The sequence below is a fragment of the Loxodonta africana genome, unplaced genomic scaffold, assembly GCF_030014295.1.
Source record: "Loxodonta africana isolate mLoxAfr1 unplaced genomic scaffold, mLoxAfr1.hap2 scaffold_86, whole genome shotgun sequence".
In the NCBI taxonomy this organism is placed as follows: domain Eukaryota; kingdom Metazoa; phylum Chordata; class Mammalia; order Proboscidea; family Elephantidae; genus Loxodonta; species Loxodonta africana.
This window is the reverse complement of record NW_026975603.1, coordinates 125,477-146,918: the sequence shown is the minus strand read 5'-3', so window position 1 is coordinate 146,918 and position 21,442 is coordinate 125,477. Positions and strand designations below refer to the sequence as shown.

The window sequence follows — 21,442 nt, the reverse complement described above, 5'->3', positions numbered from 1 at the left end:
CTCTTTCTTCCTTAACTCGCCAATCCTTCCCTCAAACTCAGAAAAAAACTGACCCTTCAGCTGACATATACAAGCCCCGCTCGCCCACACAGGAGGCATGGTTGTGATTCAGCTACTACGGTTTGTGCCATCAGGCTCTCAAATACGGACATCTGTTTCTGCCTCACGCTGAAGGACATGGTAATGGGCTTCTGTTCAGAGAAAGGCAATTTTAATCTCCTGGTGTAGGCTAGTTAAGGGTACGAGGAGAAGTTTTAAATCACACAGAAAAGTACAAATTACGCTGTCTCTTTAAGTATAATTCCTTCTGTGAAAATCCTTCCCTTAAAAGGAGGATGAAAACAAGTTACAAAGAGGAGACCGATTCTCCTGTTTCAATGTTTACACTCTAAATTTACTAAAAAAAATAACTTTCATAGAAAACAGTTTTTAGAGAAACCATGTATTATCATGAAGGTGCAGAGGATGAGGTAACTTCCATATTCCACAGGAGCAAATTCACTTCCATCCAACAAACGCAAAAAAAAAAAATTTTTTTTTAATGTGGCGATCCTCTGTTTATATTATAAACTATCACAGGATAAACCTTCGGCTGCTAACTAAAAGGTTTGGCAGTTGGAATCCACCAGCAGCTCCTTGGAAACCCTAAGGGGAGTTCTACTCTGTCCTATAGGGTTGCTATGAATTGGAATCTACTAAAAGAAAACTGGGAGTTTTATTTTTAAATCAATGTATTATAATTTTTGGAAAAACGATAGACTTTCGCTATAAGGTAGCACCATCACTGAAATTTTCTGGAGGAGACTTTATTGCCCAGAGTAAATTCCCTAAAGTATGGTCTGTGCCTGGGGAAGAAGAAAGAAACCATGGGGACTGTGGAAGTGGAGGATGGTGGTGATGGAGAGGCCTCCAGGGATCCCTAGACCAGAGACTTAGGTCACAGTTGAGAAACCAGAGCCCAGAGGGCTCATGTAAATTAACTCTCCATTATTGCAAGTCCCAACCCAAGAGGAAAGTGTCACTCAGGGTAGAACATGAGAACAAAAAGCCCAAGTTCCAAGCCCAGGAGGATTCCCCAAGTATCAGCGAGGCCTTTTGCATCAGCTTCCACTAGGCAGAATTCTCACTCATCAAATTACTCCAGAGATCCATAGGTCAAGTATGAGTATTCTACCCAAGTGTGTAAGGTCAAGGGGTTAGCCATGGTCTGGCAGACCAGACCAAAACATCTCACACCCCTGTGGGCAAAAGGCCCCTGGTCTTGAGGCTGAGTTTTTGAAGAAAGTGAGTGCCATCAGGTCTGCCCTCAGTCTAACCAACACTGAGTTCCTGGTCAGCATCCTGGAGTCCTGGCAAGAAGAGCCAGGCACCTCCAGGAGCATCTGGAGGAGGAGACAGGGGCTGAAGAGGCTACCACACCTACTGGTGCTGCTACACATGTCGGAGACCTGGCTGCAGAGGGTGCAGGCATGGCCTCAAGGTCAAAGGAGAAAGCGCCTGAAGACGTGCTAGGACTCTTAGACTGAGAGGAGCAGGATGTCTGGACTGCAAAATACGCACCCTTCAGGGAAGAACTTCATTCAGGCTTCTTAAACCCACCTCACCTGGAAGATCCACTCTTTTAGCCTTGTGCCCCTTCCATGACCCCTCAAGTACATGGAGAGATCCAGCCCTAGAGCACCAGGGTGGAAGAAGCCCCAGGATAGCTGTCCAAAGACATGAGGTCCACTCCAAAGCTCCCCCCGCCAAGGAGAGAAGAGGACAAGACTCACCTGCAGATGAGGTCTCAGGGCCCTGAGAATGAGCACAATGTTTGTAAGGAAAGAGAAATGGGATTTCAGTGGGACATGGAAGTCTGAGAAAGAGCCTCTGCAAAGATAGCTCTAAGGGAGGTGTGATTGTGAAGGTGGGCTGGTCACTGAGTTCTTTGTAGTACAAGGTACCAGACAGAAGCCAGACTCTGGAGGGAACCTGCCTGCCGGTGAGCAGTGGGCTTAAAACCCTAAACCAATGAGAATCGAATCCCTTCCCAGCAGCTTCTGCACAGATCAGTGATGTTTGCTTGGTCTTTCTCTTTTCTGTGGTCTAACCTGATCTGTCCTGAGATCAGAGAGTTGGAATAGAAAAGCCTGACTGAAATGAAATGAGCAAAGAGAAGACAAGGCCTCCTAAATCTGGTGAAGACAGAACACAGATAACCAAAGGTGAGGATGGGAAGAAAGAGATTGAGTTCCAAGTCCCATCCACAGTATCCCAGGGCCTGGGAATCACTGGAAGTGCCAGAGGTGTGTACTCCCTGGGAGATGTGACCCCAAGTGTCAGAGGAAGCCCTACGGAGCAAGGAAGGAAGGGCAGGGACTCTAGGATGGGCACTTCCATACAGGCTGCCCATGTGAATTTCTCAGAGTGATCGTGACAGATCCTGAGAGGGACAGTTTGAGGCAAAGGAAAGTAAGTTTTCTGAAGAGGGGTGAATTCCACAGTCTCCTGATAATGAAACAGAAATCCCGTCCTGCTCAGAGGTACTGAGTAGGAGGGATTGTGAATTCCCATCCTGCACAGAGGCTGGCTGGGAAGTTCGACTGTCTAAAGACAATGTGGCCAAAGTCTTTTTTATCTTTCAAAGATATATCTTCAACTTCCTGCAAATTCAATCCTGGAAAAAAGCCTAGAATATACAAGTGTGGGTTTTTCAGGAGAGCAACAAGGGGAGAAGGTGATAGTGGCATATCAGAGAAGGAGAACAACAGTCTAATAGTCCCTGTGTTACTTAATGAATCACACATGGTGTCCAGCATTCTTCCTTATCTGTAGACATGTAAATGCAGTAGATGTTTTAGCAATAACCGAATTAATCCTCACAGAATTCTTTTTGGCCATTTCCAGGTACAGAGACCAGAAGAAGTCATTAGTTACAAGAGCAAGCAATAATTCGCTGGTCTGAATTTTGTTCAATATCTGTGTTTGCCCTTCATAGATTGATAAAAGTCTCTGAATCTGGCATTGAAGACAGTGTTTTCTCTATTGTTATGGATTGAATAGTGTCCCCCAAAATGTGTGCCAACCTGGCCAGACCATGATTCCCAGTATTGTGTGGTTGTCCTGCATTTTGTGATCTGATGTGATTACTTATGTGTTGTAAATTGTAACCTCTGTGATGTTAATAAGGTGGGATTAGAGGCAGTTAGGTTAATGAGGGAGGACACAATCTACAGGATTAGGGTGAGTCTTGAGTCAGTCTCTTTTGAGATACAAAGAGAAGAGTGAGCAGAAATGAGAGGGACCTCATACTACCAAGGAAGAAGTGCCTGGAGTGGAGCACGTCTTTTTGACCCAGTGTCCACGCGCTGAGAATTTCCTAGGCCAGGGGAAGATAGATGACAAGGACCTTCCCCCAGAGCCACAAAGAGAGAAAGCTTTCTCCTAGACCTGGTGCCCTGACTTCAAACTTGTTGCTTCTTAAACTGTGAGAGAATAAGTTTCTGTTTGTTAAAGCCATCCACTTGTGGTATCTCTGCTATAGCCACACTAAAAAAAAAAACTAGATAACTAAAAAACACATATATAAAATAGTCAAAAGAAAAAAAGTTTCAAATACACACACATACACGTATGATGTTATTAAACTTTAAAAGCTTTTACATTCTTATAACACATTTAACAATAGAGATTTGTATATAGAAGTTATAATAAGAGCCATCCCCACATAAGTATATTGTACCTGCTCCCCTGAAGTGTCCAGTGTCCAAAGATACATATGTACCCTTTTACACACTTCTTTTTGCCGGGACACATGTAAGTACATTCATTTGTTTGTTTTTATGGAAATTAGGTCACACTCTACCCATGTTTTTCTCTGAATCACTCTTCACTTGGTCAATATCATGAGTCAGAATCAGGCCAGGGGCTGACTGCAGAACAGATGATCAGTTGCTCATATTCACGTTCAAGTTGAAGCTGAAGAAAATTAAAACAAGTCCATGAGTCAAAGTATGCCCTTGAGTATATCAAACCTGAATTTAGAGACCATCTCAAGAATAGATTTGATGCACTGCACACTAATGATCGAAGACCAGATTAGTTGTGGGATGATAGCAAGGACATCATATATGAAAAAAACAAAAAGTCATTAGAAAGACAGGAAAGAAAGCAAACACCAAAGAGGATGTCACAAGAGACTCTGAATCTTGCTCTTGAATGTACAGTAGCTAAAGAGAATGGAAGGAAAAATAAAGTAAAAGAGCTCAATAGAATACCTGAAAGGGAAGCTGGAGAAGACAAAGCATGATAATAATAATGTGAACAGATCTGGAGTTAGAAAACCAAAAGGGAAGAAAACACCTGGCATTTCTCAAGCTAAAAGAACTGAAGGAAATATTCAAGCCTCTAGGTGCAATACTGAAGAATTCTATGGGCAAAATATCGAACAACAGAGGAAACATCAAAAGTAGATGGAAGGAATACAAAGACTCAATACACCAAAAACAATTGGTCGACGTTCAACCATATCAGGAGGTAGCATAGGATCAAGAGCTGATGGTACTGAAGGAAGAACTCCAAGCTGCACTGAAGGCATTGGCACAAAACATGGCTCCAGGAATTGATGGCATACCAAATGAGATGTTTCAACACAGTGACGCAGTGCTGGAGGTGCTCACTTGTCTATTCCAATATATTTGGAAGACAGCTACCTGACCAAATGACTGAAAGAGATCTATATGTGTGCCCATTCCAAAGAGAGGTGGTCCAACGCAATGCGGAAATTATCGAGCAATGTCATTAACATTACATGCAAGAAAAATTTTGCTGAATTTAATTTAAAAACAGTTGCAGCAGTACACAGACAGGGATCTACCAAAAATTCAAGCTGGATTCAGAGGAAGACATGGAACGTGGGATATCATTTCTGATGTCTGATGGATCTTGGCTGAAAGTAGAGACTATAACTAAGATGTTTACCTATTTTTGTTTACTATACAAGCACACTCAACTGTGTGGCTCATGACAAATTATGGATAGCTTACCAAAGAATGGGAATTCCAGAACACTTAACTGTAGTCATGCGGAATATCTACGTAGACCAAGAGGCAGTCATTTGAGTAGGGCAACGGGATACCGTGTGGTTTAAAATCAGAAAGTTATGTGTCATGGTGGTATCCTTTCACCATACTTACTCAATCTGTATGCTGAGCAAATAATCTGAGAAGCTGGTCTGTAAGAAGAAGAACATGGCATCAGTTTTGGAGAAAGATTCACTAACAACCTATGATATGCAGCTGATACGACCTTCCTTGCTGAAAGTAAAGAGGACTTGAAGCAGTTACTGATGAAGAGCAACCACTACACCCTTCAGTATGGATTACACCTCAACATAAAGAAAACAAAAATTCTCACAACTGGACCAGTAAGCAACACCATGATAAATAGAGAAAATACTGAAGTCATCGAGCAATTCATTTAACTTGAATCCATAATCAATGCCCACAGAAGCAGCAGTCAAGAATTCAAACAATGTATTGCATTGGGCAAATCTGTTGCAAAAGACCTCCTTAAAGTGTTGTGAAGGAAAGATGTCACTTTGAGGACTAAGGTGTGCCTGAGCAAAGCCATGATATTTTCTATTACCTCACATGCTTGAGCAAGTTAGACAATGAATACGGAAAACCGAAGAACTGATTCATTTAAAATATGGTGTTGGCAAAGAATACTGAATATACCATGGACTGCCAGAAGAATAAACAAATCCATCTGGGAAGAAGTACACCAAGAATGCACCTTAGAAGCAAGGATGGAGAGACTTCGTCTCACGTGCCTTGGACATATTTTCAGGAGGGACCTGTCCCAGGAAAGGCTCATCATGCTTGGAAAAGCTGAGGGTCAGAAAAAAAGAGGAAGGCGCTCAACAACATGAACTGACACACTGGCTGCAAGAATGGGCTCAAACATAGCAATGATTGTGAGGATGGTTCAGGATCAGGCGGTGTTTCATTCTGTTTTACACAGGATCGATGGCCTCTAACAGCCACAACTAACATATGTAAGCATATATGGGGGTGTGTGTGTGTGTGTGTGTGTGTGTGTGTGTGTGTGTGTACCCATTGCCGTCAAGTCGGTTCCAACTCATAGTGACCCTACAGGACAGAGTAGAACTGCCCCACAGAGTTCCCAAGGAGCGCCTGGTGGATTCGAAATGCTAACCTTTTGGTTAGCAGCTATAGCTATTAACCATTATGCGATTAGGGTTTCCATATAAAAAAAAAAAAATTTTTTTATATATATATATACACACACATATATATACACACACTCTTTTTTTTTTTCATATATATGTGTGTATATATATATTCTGTTCACCAGTTTTGCATCTCTAGAGATCCCAGGCTAAGACATTTGGTACCTACACTGGCTCCAGAGGAACCAAATCTTAAGGACGAGTTTTCTGAATTGATTCTCAAGTCTGGCTAATCTTAAAGGCACTGATGACTGTCTCCAGTAGTAAATAGGCTATTGCTAATCCATGGTGGGAGGTGACAATAGAAATACGCAAAATACTACTACAACTGGATCAAATATTTGTGAGAGACAAGGCTCTGCCTGATTACATATTTGATACTTTTCTATAATTTTGTCAGAATAAGAATAATAAGGAAGCTGCTTGGTTGGTCCTGCTTTTGCTAGCCACACTGGTGAATGAAAGAAATGGACTCAAAGCTCAAGCACCACATACAAGATCTGAAAGCTGCCACTTGTGCCCAGAAAGAAAACCATATTTCTTATAGTAACAAGGCTAATGCTGCCAAAAATAAACTCAGATTCTTATCATAAGAGTGACTGAATTAAAGCGCCAGTTGAATATCCAACCTCAAATGCTTTCTGAAGTTAAAGTAAGGGCACTGATTGGGAAGAAATGGGATCCTGAAACTTGGGATGAGGACATATGGGCAGACAGTCAGGAAGCGGGGGACAATGAGCCTCCAATTTCTGTTGAATCGCTCTTCCTAACAGAACCAGACCTCTTACTCCCATCTGAAGAGATTCTCTAACTTTGCCGGCTAAGCCACCCTTCCCAGTAAAACAATTATCCCTTCCACCTCCATCTGATGAGATTACCCCAGCTGTGCCTGAAGTGTCTTGTTTGAGTTGTCTCCTGGGGTGGTGTCTGGGGCATTGCCTGGGGTATCACCTTAGGCAGATGCCTTATAAGACACGGCTGAACATCCCACTGCCACTGTCCATTTTTGCTTCTAGACCTATACCTAGACTTCAGTCCCAACAAGCCCCAAAAGGTGAGCTATGAAGTGTGACCCAGGAAAAGCTATGCTAAACTCCAAAAGAACTGCTTGATTTTTCTAATATATACATACAGAAACCTGGTGAATACGTGTGGGAATGGCTATTATGGGTGTGGGATAACGGTGCAAGCAACATAAAGGTGGATTAGTCTGAGTTTATTGATATAGACCCAGGAAGCATAGATTCTTCATTCAGTGTTTCAGCTTCAGAGGTTAGAAAAGGATCTCATAGTTTATTTGGCTGGTTTACTGAAGCATGGATTAAGTGGTGGCCTAAAATAAATCAAGTGGAAATGGCAGATCTGCCATTGTATACTGTAGGAGAAGGTATCCAAAGGCTGAGGGAAATTGGAATGTTAGAATGGATTTATTAGGCTGGACCCACAGACCCACACACGGAGTGCCCAGAGGGCTCTCTTTTTACCATAGCAGTGAGGTACAAATTTGGGAAGCAAGCCCCAGCATTATTGAAGACTTCTGTGGTTGCTATTTTATGTAAGTAAGAGTCCACAGTGAGAACTGCCCTAACTGAATGAAGACACCTGACTACAATGCAGTTGACTGGACCCCATGGTGGTAGCAGCCAAGTGGTGGCACTCAATCAACAAAGACAAGGTGGGTGTGGTTACCGTAACAGACAGTAGAGTCAAAGCAGTAATCAGAACAGTCTGCTCGCATGGATTTATGGCATTGGCTACTTAGTCATAGTGTCCCTGGGAGTGAAAGAGCTGGGAAATGTACATCTCCTGGTACCTAGCGTCTTAGATATCTAGTGCTCCTGTAACAGAAATACCACAAACGGATGACTTTAACAAAGAAAATTATTCCCTCACAGTCTGGGAGGCTATAAGTCCAAATTCAGGGTGCCAACTCCAGGGGAAGGCTTTTTCTCTCTGTCACTCCTACGAGAAGGTCTTTGTCACCAATCTTCCCCTGGACAAGAAGGTTCTGAGCACAGGGATCCTAGGTCCAAAGGATGCACTGCTCCTGACACTTCTTTCTTGGTGGTACTGAGGTCCCCCTGTCTCTCTGCTCTTTTCTCTTTTATATCTCAAAAGAGATTGACTTAAAACACAACTTAATCTTGTAGACTGAGCCCTGCCTCCTTAACATAACTGCTTCAAATCCTCGATCATTAACATCATAGAGGTATGATTTACAATACATTGGAAAATCACATCAGCTGACAAAATGGTGGATAATCGCACAATACTGAGAAGCATGGCCTAGTCAAGCTGATATATACATTTTGGGAAGACAGAATTTAATCTGTAACACCTAGTATGCAGCTATCGACCTGTTAATGCCTTTTTCTCCATACCTGTTTCGAAGTATCACCAGAAACAGTGTGCCTTCTCTCTGACCTAAGTATATAAGGACAAAATAATGTACAGGAATCTCTGTTACATTTTCTCCATCTTACCATTATTTGGCCTCATACGCAGACCCAGTCACTTAATTGCGCAGCAGAATGAAGAGATTAAAGCCCCAACATTCTTGCCAGTGGACCAGGAAGGTAGCTGCTCAGACATCAGAGAGCCTCAGAGAGACAGAGACCAGGTGGCTCAAGAGAGGGATACCATAAAGTTGTTTTTCATACCCCTCCCCACTCCCACAGTTGCATATGCTTTGCTCTGACCCTAAAAAGTAGATCAATCCTTTGAGAACTGCATTATGGGTTAGAACACCAACAAGGTCCCAGACTGAGTGACACTCCCATAGATTACATCCAAATATCACTGCAAAGTCTTCAAAATCTGAACTGACATCTGAGCCACAGCACACAGAAGTTGGGAAAGAACCTGCAGCCTGAACATAACTGGGTCAAGTGATTCCTAAAACAAACAACATCGACATTTTCTGTAAGATTGAAGTAAGACACAGTCTTGGAAACACAGACAAAAACTTTAAAAAGCTACTTTAACCATGCTCAAAGAAGTAACAGGCACAACTTAGAAAAATAGAAAAATACACAGAAACCATTCACAAATGAAAATTTTAGACAGGAAAAACAGAAAAATGGAGATAAAAAATTCACTTGATCAGCTCTACAGCGGAATGCTGTTGACAGACAAAAGGATCAATGAGATGAAAACAGTTCAATTGAAAATATCCAATCTGAAAACAGAGAACAAATATTGAAAAAAAATGAACAGAGCCTCAAAAATATCTAACATTTATTTATTGGAATTCCGTAAGGTGTAGAGAAAATATGTGGTGTAGAAAAAAGTATCTGAAGAAATACTGGCTCAACACTTTCCCAATTTCTTGAAAGACATAAACTTACAGATTCAAGAAGCTATGCAAACTCCAACAAGTTAAACTCACATAATTTTATGCCCAAATGCCTCATTGTCAATTGTGGAATAACAAGGACCAAGAAAATATCTTCAAAGAAGCTAGAGAGAAAACAACTCATCTCACACAGGAGAAACAATTGGAATGACTCTGTGTTCATCATCAGAAGCCATGGAGGCCAAAAGGCTGTGAAAACAACATTTTTTCAACACTGAAAGAAAAGAAACATTAACCCAGTGTTCTATAGGCTGTTATTTCCTTCATGAGTAAAGGAAAAATATTGACATTCTCAGGTGAAAGACGCTTAAGAGAGTTCATCGCCACCAGACTTGCTCTAAATGAAACACTAAAGGAAGTTCTTCAGGTGGCAGGCTTGGAATTTCAGGAATTATGGAAAGCAACAAAGTGGAAAGTATCTTCGGAAGTTCGCCCTCCACCAAAGATTAGACAGGTCTATAAAACAAACAACAACACACGTGAAGAAAGTGTTTCTTAGTTCAATCATGTGTATGAGACCAAAAGTACAAAACCAGCCCAAAAGCACTGAAAAGAGGGCAGGACGGAACAGGAATCATGGCGGATGGAAACGGGGAACTGGAGCATAGGAGAGGACAATATTGACACATCATGAATATTGCAACCAATGTCACAAAACAATTGTGTATAAATGGTTGAACAAGAAAGTAATTTGCTCTGTAAAGTTTCAAATAAAGCACAATAAAAAATAAAAAAAAGTGGTAGGTATCTCGGTAAACATATTATGCCAACCCTGTTGTCACTGCACAACATGGTGCAGGACTCCCCTCTTTGGATAGACTTTCTAGCCTATTGGAAAAACTTTGGAATATACTCTTGGTGGCAAATTAGTATTAGAGAATGGGGTTAATTTTGAAAATATGAGATGTCTGTACTCATGCCTGGTGAATAAACTGGATAATAATATTTTCAGAGCGAAATGAGATGTTCTAACAGAAAAATAGGCCTGAATTCCCACGTGGGCCATGAGCCTACTACTCTGAAAGCCTTTCCCAGAGAGGCATTTCAGGCACTTCTAGAGCAGCAGGAGCACTGGGGAATGCAGGTGTCAACCTCCCCCAGGGCCTTCTCTGAGGGGTAAGTACCTGCTTTAGTACTGAGCTTAGTGGTTCATAAATTGTCATTCTGCATAAGGTCTTCAGGTTCAAGTCTGTAATCCAGCTGGGATTCTGTGTGTGCTGCATCTCTGCATCAAAAGAACATGCTTCTAGAAGCAGAATGCCAGGAGAGAGGCGGTTGGGCAGTTGGCGTTGGGGGGTGCTGCGCAGACAGGGGTGCCCGAGGGAGGCACAATATAGTCATTCTGCAGGAGGTCTAGTCCTTCTGCACAAGAATTAGAATGCTTCTCAATGCACAATAGTTTACATGCAGGACATAAACAAAGTGACTGAAGGACAAAGTCGAATAGTAAACCAAGCCACTCCCTGTCAATCCTTACCTGAGAGGGTCTTCATCAGGACTTCCGGGGATGGAGAAGGACACAGTAAACGCTGATTTATTTTACCTCTTCCTTCCTCAAGAAACAGGAACTGGTGTTAAGATGTCAGGTGTCAAGCCCCAAACTCCTCTTCTGGTCTGTATTTAAGCTGTATAATAAAACTGGGAATCAGGCAATCAGCCATGAGCAGACAGACCCAGGAGTATTTCCAGTGCCCCACATCTTTGAGCTCCAGTGAGATCCTGTTCTTAGTCCCTAGATTAGCAGAGGAGCTGAAAGACTGAAATTCCGCGTTTTCAGGCAACTTGGGCTTCAAGCAGGCACTTATTGCTAAAGTCGTATTTCTCTGTGTTAATTTATGATCCTTAACTCAAATCCGGACTTTGAAGCTCATTTTGATAACTCCTCATTAGTCTGCCTAGACAAGAGTCTGCTCACAGTCAGTGATGACAATGGAGGAAACAAAGTCCCTAGCCCAGAGGAGGGACTGTTCCCCAAATTTGGGGCAATGCCCCTGGGGAGCATCGGCGAGGTGCACTGTGGCCTCTGTGGATTTGCCTTCTGCTCCTGGAATTGCACCCTGGGGGCCTCCATATGCAGACGCAGAGTCCGTGGGTGACCACAACTCCTGCCCTTCTGGGTCATCGTCCGGACGCACGTTGCGATATGCTTCCTGCCCTCCTTCCCAGCATAAGTGCTGCGATCACACGTGGCAGAACCAGTTCCCAGGTCCAGACCCTAGGTCTTGCCCTCCTTGGCCTTAGGCTTCCCCTAGACCTGGGGGAACCCGCAAGCCTGGCGGGTGCGAGGTGAGCACCCGGCTGGGCGGGCTTGGGCCTGTCTCAAAAGGCTCATGGCACACGCAGGTTCCACCTCCTTAGAGCCCGCGGGCTTGCGGCGGGCAGCCCGGCATCTCCTGCCTCCCTCAGGCGCCCTCTCTGGGCAGCAGCTCCCCTCCCCCCGCCCCGCCAACCACCCAACAGTCGCACTGCCTGCTTTCTGCTTCTAGAAGCGTGTTCTTTTGATGCACACATGCACACACACAGAATCCCAGCTGGATTACAGACTTGAACCTCAAACGCACAACTTTAAAACTACTAGGCTGGGGAGGGGGGGTATTGGCACTGAAAAAAGGAAAAAAAAATAAGAAAGAGAACAATTACAAAAAAAGTATTAGAAGACTGTAACCTCACGTTATGGACTCAAGAAGGCTGCGGATACACAACTACGTAGATAGCATACTGTTGTCTCTTTCTTTGCAAATACGTCTTAGATGAGGGAATTTGGTACCGGGAAGAGTTGCAGAGCCTGACTTTGGGGAAATCTGGGATTGATTAATTGGCTTGCATGAGGCTACAAGCCCTGATAATCAATATTTAAAGATGAGATTCGAGCAATCTAGAACATGCATCAGAATTTTTTACAAGTAAATTAGCACCAGAAGATGCCTTTAACCACTAAATAAAATGGGTCAGTAGTTCAAGATCTCCCTACAAAGAAAATGGCAGACCTAGATCGTTTCCAGTCAGGTTCCAGCAAACATGCAAGAAACAGTCATTTTAATCTTGTACATAGTCAACAGAGATTAGAAAACCATGAGATACTCCCCTAACTTGATCCTTATGGCTAGTTTAAAAATGATAACAAATTAGAGAAGGAAGGTAGAAGAAGAGTTAGAGGACAAGCACACTCAGTAACTGAGATGCAAAACCCTACATAAGATGCCAGCAAAGGAAATCCAGCAAAGGGTAAACCACGTAACATGCCATGATCAAGGCGGTTTATTGTAGGCATACAAATTTGAGTGGACATTAAAGATTTAGTAATTTCATTCACCACATGCATAGGTGAAAGAGGAGAAGACATATGCTCACCTCAAGAGATGGGGGCAAAGCAGGTTGATAAAATCCAATCACACGGAGAGATAAGGACTAGGAGCAAACATGGAACAGAAAAGGAGTTCCCGAACGTGGAAAACTACAACTAGCATGATAGTTCATGGTGATGTGTGGGACATTCTCTTTAAAATTAATAAAAAATAAAATAAGGATGCTTCTATCATTATTTTTATTAAACATTTAACACTGGAAGTGTAAGCTAGTACAAAAAAAGTATAACTGCTATTCATAGATTATAGGACTGTCTCCATTGAAAACCGTAGAAAATATTGGAATTAATAGTAATCATAAATAAAAAATAAATTGAAATTTCAATGCGTCAGCATCAAGCGGACTCTGTCATAGCTCTTAGGTGAAAGCAAAGGACACTGATACGGAAAGAGCAGGTTCGGGTGGGCTAGACCAAGGAGGGAAGAAAATTATTCTGCACTGGGCTGAACTTATAAGCACGGGTAGGTGTGTTAGTTACCTAGTCCCTCCATAACAAAAAATAACACAACTGGATGGCTTTTAAAGGACAGAAATTTATTTTCTCACAGTTTAGCAGGTAGTAGTTCGAATTCAGGGCATGGCTGTAGTGGGAGGTCCTTCCTTGTCTACCTCAGCTTCTAGTAGATGCCAGCAATCATTTGTGTTCCTGGCCTTCTAGAAGCATCTGTCTTCTTTGTCTGTCTTCCTTTTCACCTGTTTGTGTCTGTCTGTGTGTATTCTGCTCCTTTTATAACTAAGAAGAGTTAGGCTTAGGACCCACCCTACATTGGTATGACCTCATTCACATAATAAAAGCAGGCCCCTTATTTCCAAACAAGGTCAGAATTACAGGTACAGGGGTTAGGATTTCCACATACATTTTGGAGGGACACAATTCAATCCCTAACAGTTGATTTACCAGATATTCTGGATTGAGAGTACTCACATGAACAGCTGAGAGTAGTTCCAATTCTTTGCTACATTCAGTGGCTGAAACCTGTCTCAATGGTCACCCATAGGAATGCTGGAGCAATTTATTGTGCAGGACCTGGCCTACCATTCCTAATCATGTCCATTGTGTGGAAAAACACACACTCCCATCACCGAAGCCTTGAGAAATTCATCGATAAGAACGGAATGGTGGTTGGAACCAAGAATTGTTTCATAGCCTAGATAACATGGTGCAGCTGTTAGATATTCACATGGAGATGTCAGGTAATAAAACTTCACCCCACATGGGGATGTCAAGGATAATACCAACGGCTAATGTTCATTGAGTACCTACACTGGTGCCAGGCACTCCTGTGCTTTTTCTTTCATGTTTGCTTTTCATGATGGCCATATGAGGAATGTATCATTATAATGCATAAAGAGGTCAATACAGAGAGTTAGGCTCACATTTGAATATATGAGTCTGGACCCAGGAGGAGTTTGAATGGATGGAGGTATAAACCTCACGTCCTTAGCTACAAATAGACAGCAGTAAACTCACTGAGGCATCCTAGAGGGAGGGTGTCAGTAGAGAGAGGAGCAGGCACCAAGCCCAAGGGTACTCGGGTATCTAGAAGCTTGCCAGGTGAACAGCAGCCAACAAGCCTCTCTGAAGTCCAGTGTGGTTCCTGGAGGGTTGTCTGTCCTTGCTCTCAGCTGCATTTCCCCAGTGCTCCTCCCACCTGCACTGGGTTGTCCCCTTCATGAGGACAGGGACAGTGTGTACCTTTCACCACTGTATCTGCATAACATAGACTACTTCTGGCCCATGGAATATACTGACTGAATGAAAAATAAACAAAGGATAAGTACGTAAAATCCTTCGTAGTTGATACCTTGAAATACATTAAGGGGCTTCATGAGTAAGAGGGAGAAAAATTGATCAGGGCTGCTTCTGAGACCATCCCTTAGGCGTAATGAGTGTTAAACAACACTTAAACAAAGAGATTTAATGGCAGAGATGTATGTTAAAAAGATGTAAGTATAGCTTAAAGATTACTAGAAACATGCACATTATTGCAACTATAGTCAAATCGCTAAAAACCATATAGTACATGCACACAGAATATTACAAAGTAATTTAATGCCCTCATTAAAAAAAAACAAAAAAAAATTACCATGAAAAGACTAATGCTGAATGAAAGTATCAGGATATAATATCTGTGTTAATATACATAAATGTGTGTGCTAATACACACATAAAACCAGTTGTCATTGAGTCAGTTCTGATTCATGATGACACCAGTGTGCCAGAGTAGAACTGTACTCCATAGGGGTTCCAATGGCTGAGTTTTCGGAAGTAGGCTGCCAGACCTCTCTTTCATAGCAATTCTGGGTGGACCTGAACTCCAACTTTCTGTCAGCAGCTCAAGATATTAACCATTTGCATCAACCAGAGACTCTAATACACATACATGCCAATATAAGCAAGAAAATAGACATATCGGAACGTTAATAATTTATTCGATGCATTACGTATGCTTTCTTGTTTTTTTGTTTTTTTTTTTTGCATACTTTCCCATTGCTTCCAAGTTTTTGAGGAATAGAATGTACTTCTGGAAAAATTCATGAGAGATTTTTAAGTAAGGAAATAATTAACAGAAACAGAATGAGTAAATCTGTAGCAAGGCAGCCCATGAACCCAAGATTACAGTAACACTGGTATGAAAAGCAGAATTGTGGAGTCCTGAAGCTCAGTGGTTCCATGCATCCATCAGAAAAGAGGGAAGAGCAAATAAACAAGGAGAAAATACAGTGAGCCAGAGGAGTGGGAGCCCTCTGTTGTGGGCACAGTTTTCTCATGAAACTTTAGATGGACACAGTGGGTGGGATTATCCACTTCCATCATACAAACATTTTTATTACCCTTGATTTTAACAGAACTATGTTATAAAAACAAATAATAAAATAAAGTATAATAAAAGAATAAATCTCATCAGTGGACTACTATCATTTTCCCCAGCCACTGAGGAGGGCAGGAGACACACAAGGGAAAGAAGATGGAGCAGTGTGAAAACTCATGCTAAGTGGGGAGGAGAGCGTTTCTGAGACAGGCCTTAGCTGCTACCACCTAGGGAAGTAGGCAGCCGTGCACAACCAACTGGAAGAAATGGCACATTATTTCTGAGACCTACTCCAGCTCATAACAAATTATGGATAACATGGGGAAGAATGAGATTTCCAGGACACTTAACTGTTTTTATGAGAAACCTGTACATAGAACAAGAGGCAGTCATCTAAACAGAACAAGGAATACAGCATGGTTTAAAGTCAAGAAAGGTGTGCATCACCGTTGTATCCTTTCACCATATGTATTCAACCTGTATGCTGAGCAAATAATCTGAGAAGCTGGTCTGAAGAAGAATAAGGCATCAGGATTGGAGGAAGACTCATTAATAACCTGAGACATGCAGATGATACAATCTTGCTTGCTGAAAGTGAAGAGGCCTTAAAGTATTTACTGCTGAAGATCAAAGACTACAGACTAACAGCCTAACAACTGGACCAATAAGCAACATCATGATAAACGGAGAAAATGTTCACGTCATTAAGGGCTTCATTTTTACTTGGATCCACAATAAACACCCACGGAAGCAGCAGTCAAGAAATCAAACGACACATTGCATTGGGCAAATCTGCTGCCAGAGGCCTCTTAAAGTGTTCAAAAGTACAGATGTCACCTTGAAAACTAATGTGCGCCTGACTCAAGCCATGGTGCTTTCAGTCGCCTCATACGCACACGAAAGGTGGGCAATGAATAAGGAAGACCAAAGAAAAATTGAAGGCATTGAATTACGGTGTTTGCAAAGAATATTGAATATACCATGGACTGCCAAAAGAATGAACAAATCTGTCTTGAAAGAAGTACAGCCAGAATATTCCTTAGAAGCAAGAATGGCGAGGCTTCATCTCACATATTTTGGACATGTTGTCAGGAGAGATCAGTCCCTGGAGAAGCAGGTCATACTTGGTAACAAGTGGCCACAACAATCGGCTCAAACATAACGATGACTGTGAAGGTGACGATAGGTAGTTTAACATACATTTTGACCCATATGAATTAAAATTTAAACAATTATTTCATGCCTTTTTGTAGGGGTTTTAGAATATACAATTAAAATAAATGTAAACAATTAATAGAAAAAATCTCTGAAAATAAAATTTAATTTTTTTAAATCACTGCTCCATACCCCAGATCTAAATGGCTTGATATAAAGCACTGGTCTTTGTGATTCACAAAAAGGAGGTGCCAATTCCTGGAGGGGGGATGGGAGGATAGAGAGAGTTGGAAGCTGGCAAAATTGTCACGAAAGGAGAGACTGGAAGGGCTGACTCATTAGGCGGAGAGCAAGTGGGAGTACGGAGTAAGGTGTATACAAACTTATATGTGACAGACTGACTTCACTTGTAAACGTTCACTTGAAGCTCAATAAAAGTTAATATAAAAAAAAAGCCCAGCCCTGACCAATGTTTGCTTAAAAACTTTGAAAGTTTGTTCCTCTCTAAAATAAAGCAGGGTCTAACTTTAAAAATAAATAAATAAATGTAAACAATTTTTAGAAAAAATCTCTGAAAATAAAATTTAATTTTTTTAAATCACTGCTCCATACCCCAAATCTAAATGGCTTGATATACAGCACTGGTCTTTGTGATTCACAAAAAGCAGGTACCAATTCCTGAACAAGAACTGAAATGACAGGAGAAACCCCCCATGCTGTTATAGCCCTGAGTATGGGCCCTAATCCAGTGATCTGTCTTCATTAATTCCTTTTCATTTCATCTCTGTGAAAGAGGGGAGGAAGAAGGTGAGAGAGGGTTACATGTGCCTATTCTGTTCTTTAGCATCCAGTTCACTGCCAGGAACAAGTATTCGTAAGAGTCTAAAAAACGTTAAAGTACAAATAAGGAGGAAAACCTCCTAGTATATATATGTATTCGGTGGCACAAAGAGTTAAGTGCTCAGCTACTAACTGAAAGGTTGGCAGTTTAAATACACTCAGAGTTGCCTTGGAAGAAAGTCCTGGCAATCTACCTCCAAATGGTCACAGCTATTGAAAACCGTATGGAGGGCAGTCCTACTCTGAAAACTCACGGGGTCGTCATGAGTGAAAATCTACTCAACGGCAACTGGATTGGTAATCTATATATGGCATAAATGTTCGGAAAATTAGTTTCTGAACATATACGCGGCATACAGAATACACTGCACATTAGTATTATGTGCCAAAACCCACTGTCATCAAGTCGATTCTAACTCACAGTGACCCCAAAGGACAGAGTAAAACTGCCCCATAGGGTTTTCACTGAAGCAGACTGCCACGTCTGTCTCCTACAGAGAGGCTGGTGGGTTCGAACCACTGACCTTTCAGTTAGCAGCCAAGTTCTTTAACCACAGAGCCACTAGGGCTCACTGCTGTCATGTACGGTGATTACATAAGCAAATTCTGAAACAAACTGCCTGGGTTTAAATCCTAACTCAATTTATCAGCTGGGTGATCTGGGCACGTTACTTTACCTCTCACTGCCTCAGTTTCCCATTTCTAAAATGGGTCTTATTCAAAAGGTTGTTACGCAGGTTAAATAAAACACACAAGGCACTTAGAAAAAGGCCTTACACACAGAATGAACACAATAATTGTTAGCTTTCATAATTATTAAGGGAATACAAACAAACGGCTAGGTTGAAGGAACTTCCATTGAGAAAGAGCTGAGTTCCAAAATTCATGTGTAAAGTCATTTACGTCAACTGTTAAAGTTGTATGTTTAGATTCAAGTGATTACTGAGGTGTGTTATGATCTTGAACAGAGTTCTGGGGACTATACAGGCAGACTCTGCATGCCCTTCTCCTGCACATGCATTCCATCTCCCTTGGAGCCCAGACATCATGTTATCAATTAAACCCCTTCCACGCTGGTGGTGTACTGTTTAAGAGCTACGGCTGCTAACCAAAAGGTCATCAGTTCAAATCCACCAGGCGCTCCTTGGAAAGTCTATGGCACAGTTCTGCTCTGCCCTATAGGGCCACTATGAGTTGGAATAGACTCAGTGGCAATGGGTTTTTAACGGGTATGAGGTAACTGTGCAGTGCTTAAAGACATACCAAAAGCAACCACGAACACAAAAGTATAGTAAAACGTTCTTATTTCAGAGTAGCAAAACCTTAGTTTCTAACACAGTGGTGAATTAGGGTGGACTGTGGATCAAGAGGAGCTCTGGTGGCATAGTGGTTAAGAGCTCAGCTGCTAACCAAAAGGTCAGCAGTTCGAATCCACCAACTAGTCCTTGGAAACTCTATGGAATAGTTCTATTCTATGCTATAGGGTCTCTATGAGTTCGAATCAACTAGGGTCTCTATGAGTTGGAATCAACTTGATGGTGACAAGTTTGGTTTGGTGGGTGTCATGGATTGAATTATGACCCTAAAAAATGTGTGTCTCAACTTGGTTAGGCCATGATTCCCACTATTGTGTAGTTGTCCTCCATTTTGTGATTGTAATTTTACTTTAAGAGGATTAGGGTGGGATTGATTGTAACACCACCCTCACTCAGGTCACCTTTCCCTGGGGTGTGGCCTGCACCACCTTTTATCTCTCCAGAGATAAAACCAAAGGGAAGCAAGCAGAGAGTTGAGGGCCTCAGACTATCAAGAAAGCAGCACCAGGAGCAGAGCATGTCCTCTGGACCCAAGCTCCCTGCACCTGAGAAGCTCCTTGACCATGGGAAGGCTAAGGACAAGGACCTTCTTCCAGAGCCGAAAGAGAGAGAAAGCTTTCCCTTAGAGCTGATGCCTTGAATGTGGACTATTAGCCTACTTTAATGTGAGGTATTAAATTTCTCTTGGTTAAAGCCATCCACTCATGGTATTTCTGTTACGGCAGCACTAGATGATGAAGACAGTGGGTCAAGGTGGAAGGGGTGGATGAAGGACAAAAAAAGAAAAATGGACAACAGGAGAAATATAAGAATTCAGAGAACTGTGAAAATTTAATTCCTGAATATACTTTCTTTCTCCTCCCTATAACTGGAAGGACTTTTCTCATATACAGCATATATAAGGAAATCCTGGCAATATTTAAAACACTTAGATTTTTGTAAAACTCATTCTCTGAAAATTCATGGTGGCCCCATTAATTTCTGGCTTAAAAACAACTCAGAACTAAAAAGAAGCATAAATAAATAAATAAAGGCACTGCTGTCATTTGCGGGCGATGTTCTTTTCCTGCTATCCACAACCCACACACTTGGGAGTTAATTTTCCAGGGTCAGTGTTCATAGACCATCCTCTTTCTCTTACCACCACCCCACCACCCTTAATTATTTAGAAAAGGCAGGGCCAGTCAGTGCTCCAAACATCAAGTTTTCTCTCCAAAATGCCAACTGGCACTTGGGGAGCAGGCTACATTCTCAGCTATCAGCACTTCCACTAGCCCCTGCAGATAAGGAATGTGTCTCCACTGAACTGTTCATTGTAATTAAAAAAAAAAAAAAAAAAAAGTAAAAAACTGTTTCTTAAAAAAAAAAAAAAAACCAGGCATTTCCCTATTACCCACCCACCCCACTCTCCCACACCCAGTGCTCCCCCACCACACACACACTCAAATATTTCCTACCAAGGGTGTGTCCCAAGCACGGGGTCTGGCTCCGCTCTTCTTTTACACCCCTTGGAGGCCTCTGGAGAAACCATACCTTTGGTTGGCAATTCCCTGAACCCTGCCTATTCAAGCTGGCACTTATTCAAAAAGGCAGGTGAGTCTTCAAGTCAGGTTTTTAAAAGGAGTTTAAGAGGTGCCAGGTGATATGCCTACTCACCCTCAAATTTCTCAAAGGTAATAATTTCTTCAGATGTTTACAATGTCTCAACTATGGGTTAATTAAATCCCTTAGGATGGTGGGCATAGGAAAATCCTCCATCTCAATGCCCCCCATTTCGAAAAAAAAAGAGGGGAATCTCCAAAATTACAAATTTCAATTTCTACATACTTGATTGAACTAAGGAGTAAGTTCCTCACATGTGTTATTCTTGGTCTGAGTCCTGGTGGTGCAGTGGGTAAGAGCTCAGCTGCTAACCAAAAGGTCTGCTGTTTGAATTCACCAGCTGCTCCTTAGAAACCCTATGGGGTACTTCTACTCAGTCCTATAGGGTTGCTAAGAGTTAGAATTCACTGGACGGCAATTGGTTTGTTTGCTTTTCAATCTTTGGCTGAAAGGTAGACTTTGTTATCAATTTATTAAATCAACTGGTAATTTGCTGGATATTTCTCATACAGGAACTTATGATGTCTTCAAATCCAGCTAATCAGGTTTAGGGAGGGAGAAACTTCTCTACCTTAGCTTCCCTGCCACTCCCACACCTTTTTCACTGATTTCCATGCCCTGTTTAAGTGACATCACTCATCACTTCTCACTGTCTAGGTTATCTGAGCCAATTCATGGCAGTCAATTCCACCTGAGCCCTAGGATACCCTCATTTACATACTCTGCCCTGTTCCTTCACCAATGGCTGACCTCACATCTCCCC

At 42.0% G+C, this 21,442-nt stretch overlaps 1 long non-coding RNA gene across 1 annotated transcript; it reads right to left on the bottom strand.

Annotated features, from left to right (window-relative positions):
• Positions 1-988: 988 nt before the first annotated feature.
• On the bottom strand, positions 989-11,784 carry LOC135230203 (uncharacterized). Its single transcript, XR_010320838.1, has 3 exons — positions 11,065-11,784; positions 10,712-10,812; positions 989-3,957 (listed from the first exon to the last, which is right to left on the bottom strand). It is a non-coding gene; the product is annotated as an uncharacterized LOC135230203 (long non-coding RNA).
• Positions 11,785-21,442: the final 9,658 nt, after the last annotated feature.